The 13,921-nt window shown below is 42.4% G+C and overlaps 1 pseudogene; it reads right to left on the minus strand.

Annotated features, from left to right (window-relative positions):
- Positions 1-712: 712 nt before the first annotated feature.
- LOC141492081 (N-lysine methyltransferase SETD6-like) lies at positions 713-8,189 on the minus strand (annotated as a pseudogene).
- Between the last annotated feature and the right edge of the window lie 5,732 nt (positions 8,190-13,921).

Raw genomic sequence — 13,921 nt, forward strand, 5'->3', positions numbered from 1 at the left:
TTTGGGAATCTGAAAAGGAAGACTAATGGTTGGAGGATCTGACATCTTCTCTACTTCTAAAAGGAAAATGTCTTAATCGATAGCTTACGTTTGGAGAGCTGAGGCATAAACAACCATAGACATCTAACATAGTACCTTGCAGATGAGGGAAAGTGTTTCATTAGGTGAACTCTGTTTTTTGGTCTCCAAGACCAGTTTGAAACTGGATGCTCTTGTAGGGAACACAAGGACCAAGAAGTTTCTTCTTGATTTGTGTAAAAAATTTAACTAAGAGGATGACAAGACATTGCAGTGGGGACCCAGCAGAGATTCAGCAAAAGTTTCATCCACATTTGTAAAAAAATAAACTTATTTTTTCAATAAACATATAGTAATGAATTTGCACAAGCAAAACAAACCCCCAAATTGACCTTGTCCAAGACTGTAGCATTTTGAGGTTGCAGCTTCTCAACCAGAAGGTGGGCATCTGGTTTCCCTGCCAGTCTTCTAGAATGTGTACCTACATTTCTTCTGTGGTCCAAGGATCTGCAAGCAATTTTTCTACTCATGAAGATAATGGATATAGGTTTGTTATTCAAAGTCATCAAGAGTAGCTTTGGTCAAAAAATCTATTATCAGGGCAGCTAGGTGGCCCTGGAGTCAGGAGGACCTGAGTTCAAATCTGCCCTCAGACTTAATCATAGTCACTGGATGCTTAAAGTTCCCCCTATGGCTATTGAGGGTCTGTAACTGTATCCCCAATGGGGTAATTGTAATAGATCCTGGAGGTCCACAGAGGAGATAGTGCCAAGGATCAGAGGGTTCATGGTCTAAAAGATGGGACTCCAGAAAGACCTGAGTTTAGATCCCACCCAAGACTTTTACTAAATCCTGGATAAACTTCTAACTTATCTTTACCTCAGTGCCCTCATCTGTAAAATGACAGGACTAGATTCAAAATTTGAGATATCGTCTAGCCCTAGACAGTCTCTCTCTCTCTCTCTCTCTCTCTCTCTCTCTCTCTCTCTCTCTGTGTCTTTCCCTGTCTGTCTGTCTCTCTCCCCCTCGTTTTGTCTCTGTCTCTCTCTCCCCTCTTTTTGTCTCTCTCTGTCTCTGTCTTTGTCTCTTTTTCTCCATCTCTATTTCCCTCTCTCGTTCTGTCTCTATCTGTGTCCTTGCTTTGAGGAGGGCCAGACCCCCAACAATCAGGTGGTGGCTTGGAGCTGTCAGTTCTCCAACTGATGCTCTCCTGCCTGCAGTGTCCCTGCAAGCTCTGTTCTTTTCTCCAGCTGCATTTGGCCCCAGCCTCCTTGTTGCTAGGCAGTTCTCATCTACTTTTTAAGTCTGCAGCAGGAGCCGCAGGATCAGCAGGATCCTGCTGCAGAGGAGTGTCTTCCCTGAAACTTTGAGTCTGGGGAGGGTGTAAAGTTGGCCTCCTCACCATTATCTTCCTCCTTGTCATCTAATTTCCTTGACTGACTTGTGTCAGTCTCCATCTCCATCTGGCACAAGAAATTTCAATGCTCTCTAATTAGATGCCCCTCTGCCTCAGGGGTGGTTGCCTGTAGGGCCACTGCAAACACTGTCACCTGTGTCATCCATTCCAACGGAATGTGGTTCAGCAAAGTCATACAAAGGGACCAGTTGCCAGGGAGACATCTGGTTGTAGGGTTTAAAGATCTCTTGGACTCTGGGAATTGACTGGGTAGCCACCCTTCTTAGATAATTCTGGAGAGTATTCCAGATTGGCATTCTGGAATGCCAATGGTTCAGGATATCAGCAGCTTGCACTGTGATGGGGGGTTGGATTCTTTCTCATCCTCTTCGTCTTCCAGGGGTTCTTGAAAACCGTAAGCCATGACTGCCAACAGGCTGGCCTAGAGCTCCAGAGACTGGACCTGGTTGGGGTGGGAGGGGAAGATCTCTGGATGAGCTTCCAAGAAGGGCAAGACAATGGTACCGTACTTAAGACTGATAATGGCCAGGTCCTTTCTACAGCTTTAGCTGCACAAGTACCCTGTGGAAAAATGAATGAATGAATGAACAAGCAAACAAATAAATAGATAAATAGAAACAAATAAATAAATATAACCAGGACCCTGTGCATGTGTGTCTGTATGTGTATAACCATAATTATATTAGACAGACTGATAAGGGAAGACCAGACAAGAGCAAAACTGAATGGGATTAGTAACTGCCATGAAATCCAAGGAGCTCAGAAACCGGCATCCCCATCACCTTCCTGTTTTTTCAGACTTCTTGTCTGACAAGTTCCAAACATGAAATTCCTTCTCTCAATCCTTTTCCCCATGCCCCAGGTGCTTCAGGAGGATTATGGGAGGAGATGATCGGGGACATATTTTCTTGACAGCTCGTATTTGCCTCTTTTATAGCTACTTCATTGTTTTAGCTAATCTTATGGCTATTACAAAATCTTTTATTACCTTTATGAAGGGTAGCTAGATGGTGCAATGGATAGAGTGAGGGTGGAATCAGGAAGACTCATCTTGCTGAGTTTAAATCCAGCCTCAGACACTAGCAGTGTGACCCTAGGTGGGTCACTTCATTCTGTTTACTTCAGTTTTTAGTTTGTAAAAATGATCTGGGGAAGGAAATGGGAAACTATTTCAATATCTTTACCAAAAAAAAAAAACCCAAATAGGATCACAAAGAATTGGACATGATTGAAACAAGAAAACAGCAGCAAATCTTATTAATTAAGTTGATCCATGGAAAACAGATTTCCCAGTGTTGGGTGGGATTGGAACTGTAGGTAGAATTAAATTAAAATTCCATAAGATCCTAGATTTAGAGATGGAAGGGACCTCATTGGCTACTTCTTCACCCTTCTCATTTCATAGAGGAGGAAATTTAAACCCAGAGAGATGGGCAACCACCCAAGGTTATATCAGCAAAATATTAAGTTCAAATTTGAACCCATGTCCTGTGACTTCAAGTTAGCATCATTTCCATAATACTGTAATTTTTCTACTTTGGAATAGTTTCAGTACCCATTTTTCCACTTTCTTGGATTAATATTTTACTCTTAATAGGCCCACGATTGAACCCGTGATGATATTATTTGGCTGGGCCTTGAATGGAACACCCACTGGTGGTCCAGTTATTTTGCACACAACTTGGCTGGTCAGTTTGTTAAGTATTCGTCTGCTTTTCACTAGACCGTGAAAGCAGAGAATCAAACTGAACGTGGGTGGACAGGGCCTTGGAGTAGATGGCCAATCCACACCCATAGTGATCACCAATAGACCCAAATTCTACAAATCATTAAAATAAGGCAAAATATTAATAACAAATGATGAAATGTTATTAATGATATTATCATGAATGTTATTACTTTATAGCTTATAAGGACTGAAAAACATTTGACCTATAATTCTTTATTTGAGTGACTCCATTTCCCATCTCTGCTCATTTTCAATGAGTATCTCCCAGGCCTGGAATTCTCTTCCTCCCCATTTCCATCTCCTAGCTTCCTTCAGTTCTCAAATGGTTTCTGTATGAAGCTATGCCCAGGCATCCATGCCTGCCCTGTGAGATTAACTCCAATTTACCCTGTATGGATTTTGTATGAACATAGTTGTTGACCCTCTGTGTCTTTCCTCTGCCCTCTCTTCTAATAAAAATATGAGTTCTTTCAGGACTATCGATCGCTTAAACCTCACAACAGCCCTGAGAGAATTGTCTCAATTTTAAGAAGAAGAAAATTGCGGCTCGGATAGAGTCAGTAAATTTCTGTGACTGAATTTATTCCCAATGTTGTCTTATTTCAAGTCTGTCACTCTTTCAACTACCCTAAAATTTAAATGAGTTGGATATTGAAATCTGACTTCACCTACACCAAGTCAGCTTTGATAATGCTTTATACTGAAATCAATGTAATGTGGGTATGAATGTTGTCTAAGGAGAGGTTCTGGCCAGCCACTGGCACTTGGAAATAGAGTAAGGACATTTATCAGAATCTGCAAATAGAAGAGTGCTAAGTCATAAGCGGGAGCCTCCCTTTAAAATATTCATTCTTGGCATTGTTTTTGTTGGGGGAAAAGTAGGTTCTTTGGGTCATGCTTTGGAAAAAGCAAAAAAAAAATCTTCCATTTCTGGAAAGTAATTGTGGTATTTGGAAAGATTTATACTTAAGGGAATGAAAGACTATGTGGGACCAAGAGTTCTTCTGGCTGTATTTTTTTGATGATTTGATTTATTTGCAAGGTCACTCTCTTTTTCGACTTTCAGATTAGATACCAAGTAGACCTCAGAAATGGATCAAGCCTTCTCTTCATTTGGTGCAGTGACCATGGACCAGGAAGTCTCTAGATGATGCTCTTTCTCCCCCCAACAGCCCAGGGATACAGATAGACTCTAAGACTAATGAATCAGCTGACCCCAGGCCATCAAAGAAACCATAATTTCTCATACTTTTCAGCTCCAATTCAAAGACCCATCTAGATTTATACCTCCTGGGTCTTTTTGTTTGTTTTTAGTTTGAAAGTAAGTGGGCAAACTTGGGGGGTAGCTTGGTGAGTAGTGGATATATTTACTGGGCTTGGAAGTGGAAGACTCCTCTTCATGAGTTCATATCCAGTCTCAAACATTTACTAGTTGTTTGACCTTGGGCAAGTCACTTAACCCTGTTTGCCCCAATTTCTCATTTGTAAAATGAACTGGGGAAGGAAATGCAAACCATTTAAGTATCTTTGCTACAAAAACCCCAAATGGGGTCAAAAGAGTCGGATGCTGAACAACAAAAGGGCAGATTTGAGGTGACCTAGATTAGCTCAGCCAAATAATGCTGGATAGTTGTTTTTGCTTCGCTGATGATTTGCAACTTTGCTTGCCCTCAAATCATTTCCCCTCAAAAAACTGATCTGAATTTGTGGATCCTTCAATAGTTTCCAAATCAGTAAAATAATAGGAATTTGCCATATACTATAAGTGCTCATTAAATTTCAGAACTATTCAAAGGTAAATTTAATGCTTTAAGCCTAGGTTTTGGAGGTCATCGCAACAGTTGTGGTTGTTTGTCTTTCATTCCTGGAGAAGATCATGACATCAGAGAGGTGATGGCATGACGTGGAAGCAAATTAGGTTGACATGAGGGGATGGCAACATTGAAGGCCTGTTATCAGATCAGAATCAATCAATGTCAGGGGACCAAACGTGATGCCAAGAACTAATGGAGAAGCCTCTTTTCCTGATTTTGATAGAGCAGCAGTGAACTATGGGTAGGAATGGAGCATATATTATCAGACATGCTCACTGTGCTCATTGGCTTAATTTCTCTGTTATGAGGAAAGAATCCATGGTGGCTGTGCTATTTGGAAGGAAGAGTGATACCAAAAAAGCATCAAGAATTATTAGGACTGTAGTCAATCTAGGTGCCAGAATCTACAGGACTGGGTAAGTGCTGGGAAGCAAAAGACAAAAGTCTTTTAGAGACAGTTCCAGCTTATCTTCTACCAGTAGAAATGACATGTATTCTATAATTGGATGCAGAATAAAAAAGGTATATGGAAAATAACGTCAGTATCCAAGTAGAGAAGCAACTGTTGGGAGTATCAGGAAATACTTCAGGGAGCTGATGGTGCTTGAACTAACTTTTTGTTTTAAGATGTGGAAGGGAGAATGAGTTCCTTCCAGGATCAGAGTCACAACAAATTAATGAAGATACAAAAAAAAAGGATTTCTGCAGGAAAAAAATAACAATTTGAAGGCCACAGAGTATGGGATAAAGAGTAATATTTATGTGGTCTGGGAAGGTCACCTGCATTCTCAAATGTCAAAAGAAAGACTCTGGTTTCATCTTAGAGACCTTGGGAAATGACTATTATTAATATGTTGAAAGGCGCCCATCACAATAGATCTATTTTATAAGAGGGCAGCAAAAATGGGAAGTCAGGTAGAGCAAAATGAGAAGAGACACCTGAATGCAAAGCTCCAGAGGGTGGGACTGGGAGCAATGGATAGGGGATACAAATAAGCAATTCCAGGCTTGGGATAAAGAAAACATATCCTCACAAGGAGAGATATTGTAAAAAGGAAAATGAATGGTCTGGGGATCCTTCCCTCCTCCCCTCCTCTCCAGGTCTGGCACAAAACTCTTGTCATGGGTGGTGTAGAGAGGGGATCTTGTTCAGCTTGGACCAGACTGGATGGTCCCAGAGGTTCCAGCTGAGGTCCACAGAACTAAGACTCCACGATTCTATCCTTTAATGTGTGTGTGTGGTAGGGCTATGTCTGAATTTGATAGACAAAGGCTGAATCTGAGCCTTATGATTTTTGTTAGCTTATGTATGCTGTTGTGATTTATTCTGCTTATAAAACCCAACCCAGAACATGCAAGGAGAGTCACTGCCAGTGGTGGTGGTAATTACTCTTTATGAGAGCCTAGGTCCATATTTTAGGGATAGACTGGATTTAAAATGTGTCTGAGAGATGGCTCTTTGAGTCTTATGTCTGTTGTGAGAGAGAGAGAGAGAGAGAGAGAGAGAGAGAAAGAGAGAGAGAGAGAGAGAAAGACAGAGAAAGAGACAGAGACAGAGAAAGAGAGAGAGAGACAGAGAAAGAGAGAGAGAGACAGAGACAAAATGAGGGGGAGAGAGACAGACAGACAGGGAAAGACACAGAGAGAGACAGAGACAGAGAGAGAGAGAGAGAGACAGAGAGAGACAGAGAGAGAGAGAGAAGAGCTAAATTCAGACATAAAGAGAAGGAAATATCTGTTCCTCACATTTATCTCACCCTTTTTCCTTCCATATTTAAAAGCAAGTCTGATACAGAAAGACAAGTCCTTGGAGAACCAGAGTACGGTTGGCAGGGACCTCATTGGCAATTAAACTGCCTTGGTTTGCTGGCTCCAAGAACTGTGGCAGATCAAGGCGGCAAAGTGAGATGGTGCTTCCCTTGTTTCTGATAACATTTCTCCCCCAGCCCTCCCCAGAAAGAGTTGGTACAGTGCGGGGTGGGGGTGGGTGGGTATGTGGGTGTTCAGGGATCATCGCCTCCTCCCCTGGCCCTGATAACAGCTGCCTGCAGACACAGCTTTGGAGGGATGAAGGATGGTCTCTTGGGATTGCTGTCTGATCACTGCAGTCTAATTAACAAAACCTCAAGCAATGGGAAAGAAAAGTTATTTTCATGGTTGTCTCCCAGACTCGCATCCGATGAGACTGTCCTCTAATTGAGAACTGGACGTCCCATGATGTAGTTTTGTTGCTGTTGTTAGGCTAAAAATGGTGTTTTTTCTACAGTGTTGAAGACCCTGAGGTCAGAGAGGTGATGCTGAAAGAAGCACGTGATTTAGATTTGAGTGAAGGAGTGCTATGCTAAATCATCCGCCTCGCTTGCTCCTCCAGAGCCGTCTGGGTCCAGTGGCCAGATGTGGATCAGGATGTGAGGCAATCAGGTGAGGTGACTTGTCCAAGGTTAAACAAATAGTAAGTGCTTGAAGATAGATTTGAACTCAGGGCCTCCGACTTCAGGGTCAGCATTCTACCCACAGTGCCTTTTAGCTGCCTTTTTAAAAGAAACAAATGGTCATCATAAAAATAGAGGGGGGTGGACTGGCCAGCGAGGGGTCACTCCTAAGAGCTCTCATTGGCCAGGGAGCCCCTCTCTATCATTGTTCTTCCTTCTACCCCCCTGCCACTCCCTATTCAGAAGTAGGCCTCCGAAGTATCTGCATGGACAGAATTGGGCCCTCACTTATCCCCTCCACTTTTAATCATCCATCACAAAACTGAGGATAGAATTTGGAATGGGCGGGTTTTAGAGTCAAGAAGACCTGGATTCAAGTCCTATCTTGGATACGTCTTGGCTGGGACCACGGCCGAGTCATTGAGCTCCTTGGTGTCCCAGGTCGCTGGAAATAAATTTATATAAATAAATAAAAGTTATAAATTATGATTAATAAAGGAGTTTCCCACACCATGACTTCCCTTCAGCTGTGAAGTAACAGGCAGATCTCAATAAAAACCCCATGATTTTCCTAAAATACAAATCCAATCATTCACTTCCCTTGAACCCCCTCGCTCAATAACCTCCAGTGGCTCCAAGGTACTTCCAGGAGCAAATACAAAGTGCATTCCAAAGCCCTTCATAAGCTGCCCCCTCCTTCCTTTTCAGGCTTCAGATCCAGGACACTGGCCCCCTCCCTCTCTTAGCTCTGGGCATTTCCCCGGTTGTCCACCTCGCATGCCTGCAATACTCCTCTTCTTCCACGCGGCCTCCTTACTTCCTTTATTTTTCTTTTTTCTTACTTCCTTTACATTCTAAATCAACCCCTATCTTCTCTAGACAACCTCCCTAACCACTTGAATTCCAGAGCTTTCCTCTCCTTAATTATCTCAGATTTATCCTGAATAAAACTTGCTTTGTATGAATTGGACTGTGTCTTTTTTCCAATAGATGATAAACTCCTCAAAGACAAGGACTGTCTTTTACCTCTCTTTGTGTCCCTAGCACTTGGGACCACAGAAGGTACTTAATATTTGAATGATGCTGATGATATTAGTTTCCTAGTAATGTTTGGATTGTATTTTAAAACTTTCACATCACTTTATCTCTCATTCCTTTATTATCTCATAGGACCCTATATATCACTTTTTGAAATGAAGGCACTTCATGGAGCATTAATTAAGTGTCTACTGTATGCTAAACCCTGGGCTAGGTGAGAGAGTCAGAAAGAAAAGCAGTTCTTGGTTCTGAGGAGCTCCTGTTGTACTTGGTAGGGAGAGCTGAGGGGAGAATCGCCCCCATTTCATAGGTGGAGAAACTGAAGCTAAGGAAGACTGAGCACTTGCCCTTAGTTATCCCCCTTGTAAGTCTGTGGCAGAATAGGAACCCAGGCCTCCCTGACTCCAGCACCAACATTTTTTCAATCCATCAGAATTATCTGCCATCATTGGTCATCCCATGGCTGCCATCTTACTATATGCTTCAGCATTATTTGAATTTGACATAGTGTAAGAAAGAGGATTGGCTCTGGATTCAGGGGATCTGGGTTCAGGTCTTGCCTCTGATGCTACTTGTGTGTCCTTGAGTGAGAGGAGGGTTGAACTGGATGTCCTTTCAGGTCTCTTAGCTCTATGACTCCTAAGCCCGGGTTTCCTCTGCTATCAAACGTTAGAGTTGGAAGACCATGGCCTCCGAGCTCACTTCCAGCTGTGGGGCTCTGAACCCTGTGTCACATCCAATTGTTTCCATCTATACTTTTTGAAATGCATTTTTTAATTTACAGAAAATAAATAGATTTAATGTTGAAATTGGCATATTGTTTCATTTCCATTTAGTCATAATAGTCCTTTCTAAACCATTTGTCAGAATAAAGGTCTGATGAAACAGTGCCAGGAACCTGGCCCTACTGTGGTGAAAATGCATTATGATGGCCCCTGGCTCCATCTAGACCCTCCTGGGGTCACAGCCTGAGAATTTAGCTCAGTGACAAAGGGTACCTGATGTAGTCTTCCTCAAAATGGACCTCCAAGTCTTTCTCATCACATCCACTCAAGATGATGGCACTAGTCTCTTTCCTCACTGGTCTCCCTGTCTCTCCTCTCCACTTCTCCAGTCCATCCCCCACACAAATGATTTTTCCAAAGCACAAATGTGACCAGGTCTCTCCCTATTCAGCAGGCTCCACCTTTTGCATCTGAATGTGCAATTTTTGCCAATCTTTCCAGAATCCCTCCCTCTTGAGTTGCTCTAAATAGCCATTCCCAAAGGCACAATATTTCAGCTCCTATCTCCTCAGGTGGGGGAATGCTTTTCTTCCTCTCCTTCTATCTTGCACAACCAACTAGGAGACAACTAAGGGTATAATCAATCAAGAGCTAGACTTGGGGTCAGGAAGATCTGAATTCGAATTCTACCTTAGGCACTTAATTCCTCCAGGATCCTGGACAAGTTCACTTGTCTGTCTGGAAATGAGGGGGTTGGACTCAATAACCTCTGTAGATCTGCGATCATTTCAGGTCTCTCTTCAAATACCATTTCTTCTAAAGGGCTTTTCCTGACTCCCCCAGTCACTAGGAACTCCCATCGATTATTTTGTATTTCAATATTTATGCCTCCAGGGCAGGTAGATTTCAGGGGGGATTTTGATGGGGAAAAGAGGACATCCTTATTTCAATATAATCCTAAGCATTTGATTTTCTATATTTAAAGTCATTTCTCTGCGAAGGGTCCAGAGATTTCCCTGACTGGAAATGGCACTATGATACAGAATAGGGTTGGAATCCTTGGTGTACAAGTTGTTTCCCCCCCTAGAATGTAAGATCTTGGAGGCAGGACTGTTAAACTTTGTCTTTGTGAGAGGCAGCAAGGCAGGGATTGAGGTGGTGGGCCTGGGGTCAGGAAGACCTGAGTTCACATCTGTCCTCAGACTATTTGTGAGCCCCTTGCCCAGTCCCTCAGTCTTGGTTTGCCTCAGTTTCCTCATCTATGAAATAGGAATAACAATTGCCCAGGATATCTCATGAGGTGATATTTGTATAGGACTGAGCATATTCTTTCACTGTTTATCCCTTTCCCTTATTTCTCAGGTTTGTTAGAAGAATTATGAGATATTAGAATATGTTCCTTCTTTGGCACAGAGCAATTACCAAATATTTCTTGAATTGAGGCTTCTGCCTCTCCTGAGACCACGTACAGCCCTTCTTTCAACTGCCCAAGACCCTCTGACACTATAGGCCACTGAGGAAAATTTCACAGCAAGCCTTAGAGCTCTCTAGTACATAGGGGATGTTTCAATAATTCTGGCCAATTGACTGATTTCTGGAAAGCCAAATCCTGTTTGAATTCTTTATAAAGGAATGATCTTGTTAAAGTTAACCATACTCGTTAGAGATCGAATTTTAGTTAACATCTGTGTTTCTTCCAGATTATTTTTGATTTCCAAAGTTGTGAGGAAATGTAGGGTGTTGGTCTTCACAGGGTGTGGAGGGCAGCCCTCAGGGAATCCATTACAAAGGGGGAATGGCCCAGCCCATCACGGGGCTGGGAGAGTCTTCCTAATCCCATTCCAGGGTTAGCAAACCCCAAACCAGTTCTCAGTAGGTCAAGAGTGGCCCAGAGGTCTTGACTTAATGCAACTGAGTTTGCACAATTAGGTAATTGAATATTAACTCCCCGCCCACCACCACCATTGGGCTTCTTTAGCATATCACACCTTGTATGATGGGGGGGGGGATTACATTAGGGGCATATCAGGGAATGGGTGGACCTCTAAGATTGTAACTCAAACTTCGAGAGCCTATGAACATCCAAGAGGGAGGGGAAAGAGTTTCTGAAGACCATAAATTACCTGAAGTTCCAAGACTAATTCGTGCCTCATGCCTAGGTGAAGTACCTGTACCTGTACCTTGTAAGGTTCGTGAATAAAATCGACAATTTTCTCTCACTCTAGCAGGTTTTTTTTAATTCATTTATAACAAAAGTCATTCCAGATACTTAAGGGAAGAAGAGATATTCATGGGAGGCAAATTAAACCTGAAGAAAGATTGGATCTAGGGGTTCAGAGTAAGTTGGAACTGTGATTGAATCAAAGTTTATTAGTGAGCAGGATTTCTCTGGTTTCTCCCAGAATGGGAAGAGCAGTGTTTCCATTCCCTAGAAGCCTTATTATATCCATATGTTCATAGATTTAGAGCTGGAAGGAATGTCAAAGGTCATCTCAATCTATTCTTTCATTTTCCAGATGAAAGGCAAGAGATAAACTTGGCCAACGTGAGGAAAGGGTTGTGGAGGTAGTGACTGGCTTTCCAGATTACTGTATCCATGGCTTCTTTATATCTTCTGTTATTTTTCCATTCCTCAAGGTACTTGAGGAAATGTTGGAAACCATAAACTTCCTGAGTGGATCAAAGTTGAAGATTTTGAAAGGTTATTTGAAATTTATTTGGTTTACAAAAGGTCTTATTAAACTATAGAATTTGTAAGTGTAATCTTGGGTGTTAAAAAACAGCCTAATGGTGTCAAAAACGTCAGGAATTGGAATTCTCATTATCTCCACTCCTAAATACTCTTCCCCCTCCTATTCCAAAGAGACCATCATAATCCCATCCTGGGCTCCACTTATACCCCTTATAGTCATATCACTTGCCAACAGCCAACAAACCCCCTTCTCTGACCCTGCCCTCCCTGGTGCAGACTCTTATCCTGGATTATTCAATAAACTACTGGAGCATTTGCCTACCTCAAGTCACTGATGTGACCATGCTATCCCCCTACTGAATAAACTCCAGTGATTGCCTGTTGCCTAAAGGATCAAATGCAAAATGCTCTGTCATTCAAAGCCCTTCTTAAAGAGGTTGCCCATCCCTTTTCAGTCTTTTTACACTTTACTCCTCTCCCATCCAATGACACTGGTCTTCCAGTCATTCTCTGACTGTCCCTATGCCTGGGTTGGTCTCCAACAACTAACCCCCCTGGCTTCCTTTAATTTCCACTTAAAATCTCATCCTTTACAGGAGGGTTGCACTTAATCATGGACAGCTGGTAAGAAAAGAAGGTGTGAATGGTTTTGGCAAATTAGGACTAAGTGGAACACTGACCTCCTTGGATTCCTCCTTGGCCCCTGAATGGAAAATGCTTTGAAATAGGAAGAGACTACCCTTTGACCCAGCAATACCACTGCTGGGTCTATACCCTGAAGAGATGATGAAAAAGGGTAGAAACATTACTTGTACAAAAATATTTATAGCAGCCCTGTTTGTGGTGGCAAAGAATTGGAAATTGAGTGAATGTCCTTCAGTTGGGGAATGGCTTAGTAAACTGTGGTATATGTATGGCATGGAATGCTATTGTTCTATTAGAAACCAGGAGGGACAGTATTTCAGGGAAGCCTGGAGGGATTTGCATGGACTGATGCTGAGTGAGATGAGCAGAACCAGAAAAACACTGTACACCCTAACAGCACATGGGGCTGATGTTCAACCTTGAAGGACTTGCTCATTCCATCAGTGCAACAATCAGGAACAATTTGGGGCTGTCTGCAAAGGAGAGTGCCATCTGTATCCAGATAAGGAGCTGTGGAGTTTGAACAAAGTGCAAGGACTATTCCCTTTAATTTAGAAAAAAACCAGATAGTTTATTGTCTGATCTTGTTACCTCTTAGACTTCTCTTGACTAAGGATATGATTTCTCTCTCATCACACCCAATTTGGATCAAGGTACAACATGGAAACAAAGTAAAGACTGACGGAGTGCTATCTGTGGGGTGGGGGTAGGGGGAGGGAATCAAGATTGGGCGGGAAATTGTAAAACTCAAATAATATCTTTAATAAAAATAAATTAAAAAAAATAAAAGAAATAGGAAGAGACTTGAGGCAGGCAGATCCACCAGTAGGTGATTGAATAATCCAAGTGTGAGGTGATTCCTTAGTATCAACTTAAATCTCATCCTTCACAGGAGGGTTGCACTTAATCATGGACAGCTGGTAAGAGAAGAAGGTGTAGATGGTTTTGGCAAATTAGGACTAAGTGAAACACTGACCCCCTTGGATTCCCTTAAATTCTCAGAGATTGCAGGACAGTCGCACTTACTTCATGGACAGCAGTGAGAGAAGAAGGTGAGAATGGTCTTGGTAAATTAGTCAAGGGAAATACTGAGATTGTCATGGGCAGTCTAAACCTGAGTCCAAGACCTCACGTCTAAAACAAGAGATCTACTCATGGATGGATGGATTGGATCAAAGAATGCCACTTCTGCCTCACATTCTTCCACACTGAAGAGAAAAATCCATTGCCTCTTAGCTGGGGTCCTCTCCCATCTTCTATCTTCCTGTTCCACTCCAGGTTTTCCAGGGTGGTCTGGTCTACCTGGTAATGCAGGAACTCCCTATTGTATTCAGATCTCTCCCTTGGGCGGAGAAGGCCTTCTAATCTATCTAATCCCCCTAGTATCCTGAGGCTACGCCCTGGAAACCTC

This window comes from Macrotis lagotis, chromosome 6 (assembly GCF_037893015.1).
Source record: "Macrotis lagotis isolate mMagLag1 chromosome 6, bilby.v1.9.chrom.fasta, whole genome shotgun sequence".
NCBI classification, from domain to species: Eukaryota; Metazoa; Chordata; class Mammalia; order Peramelemorphia; family Peramelidae; genus Macrotis; species Macrotis lagotis.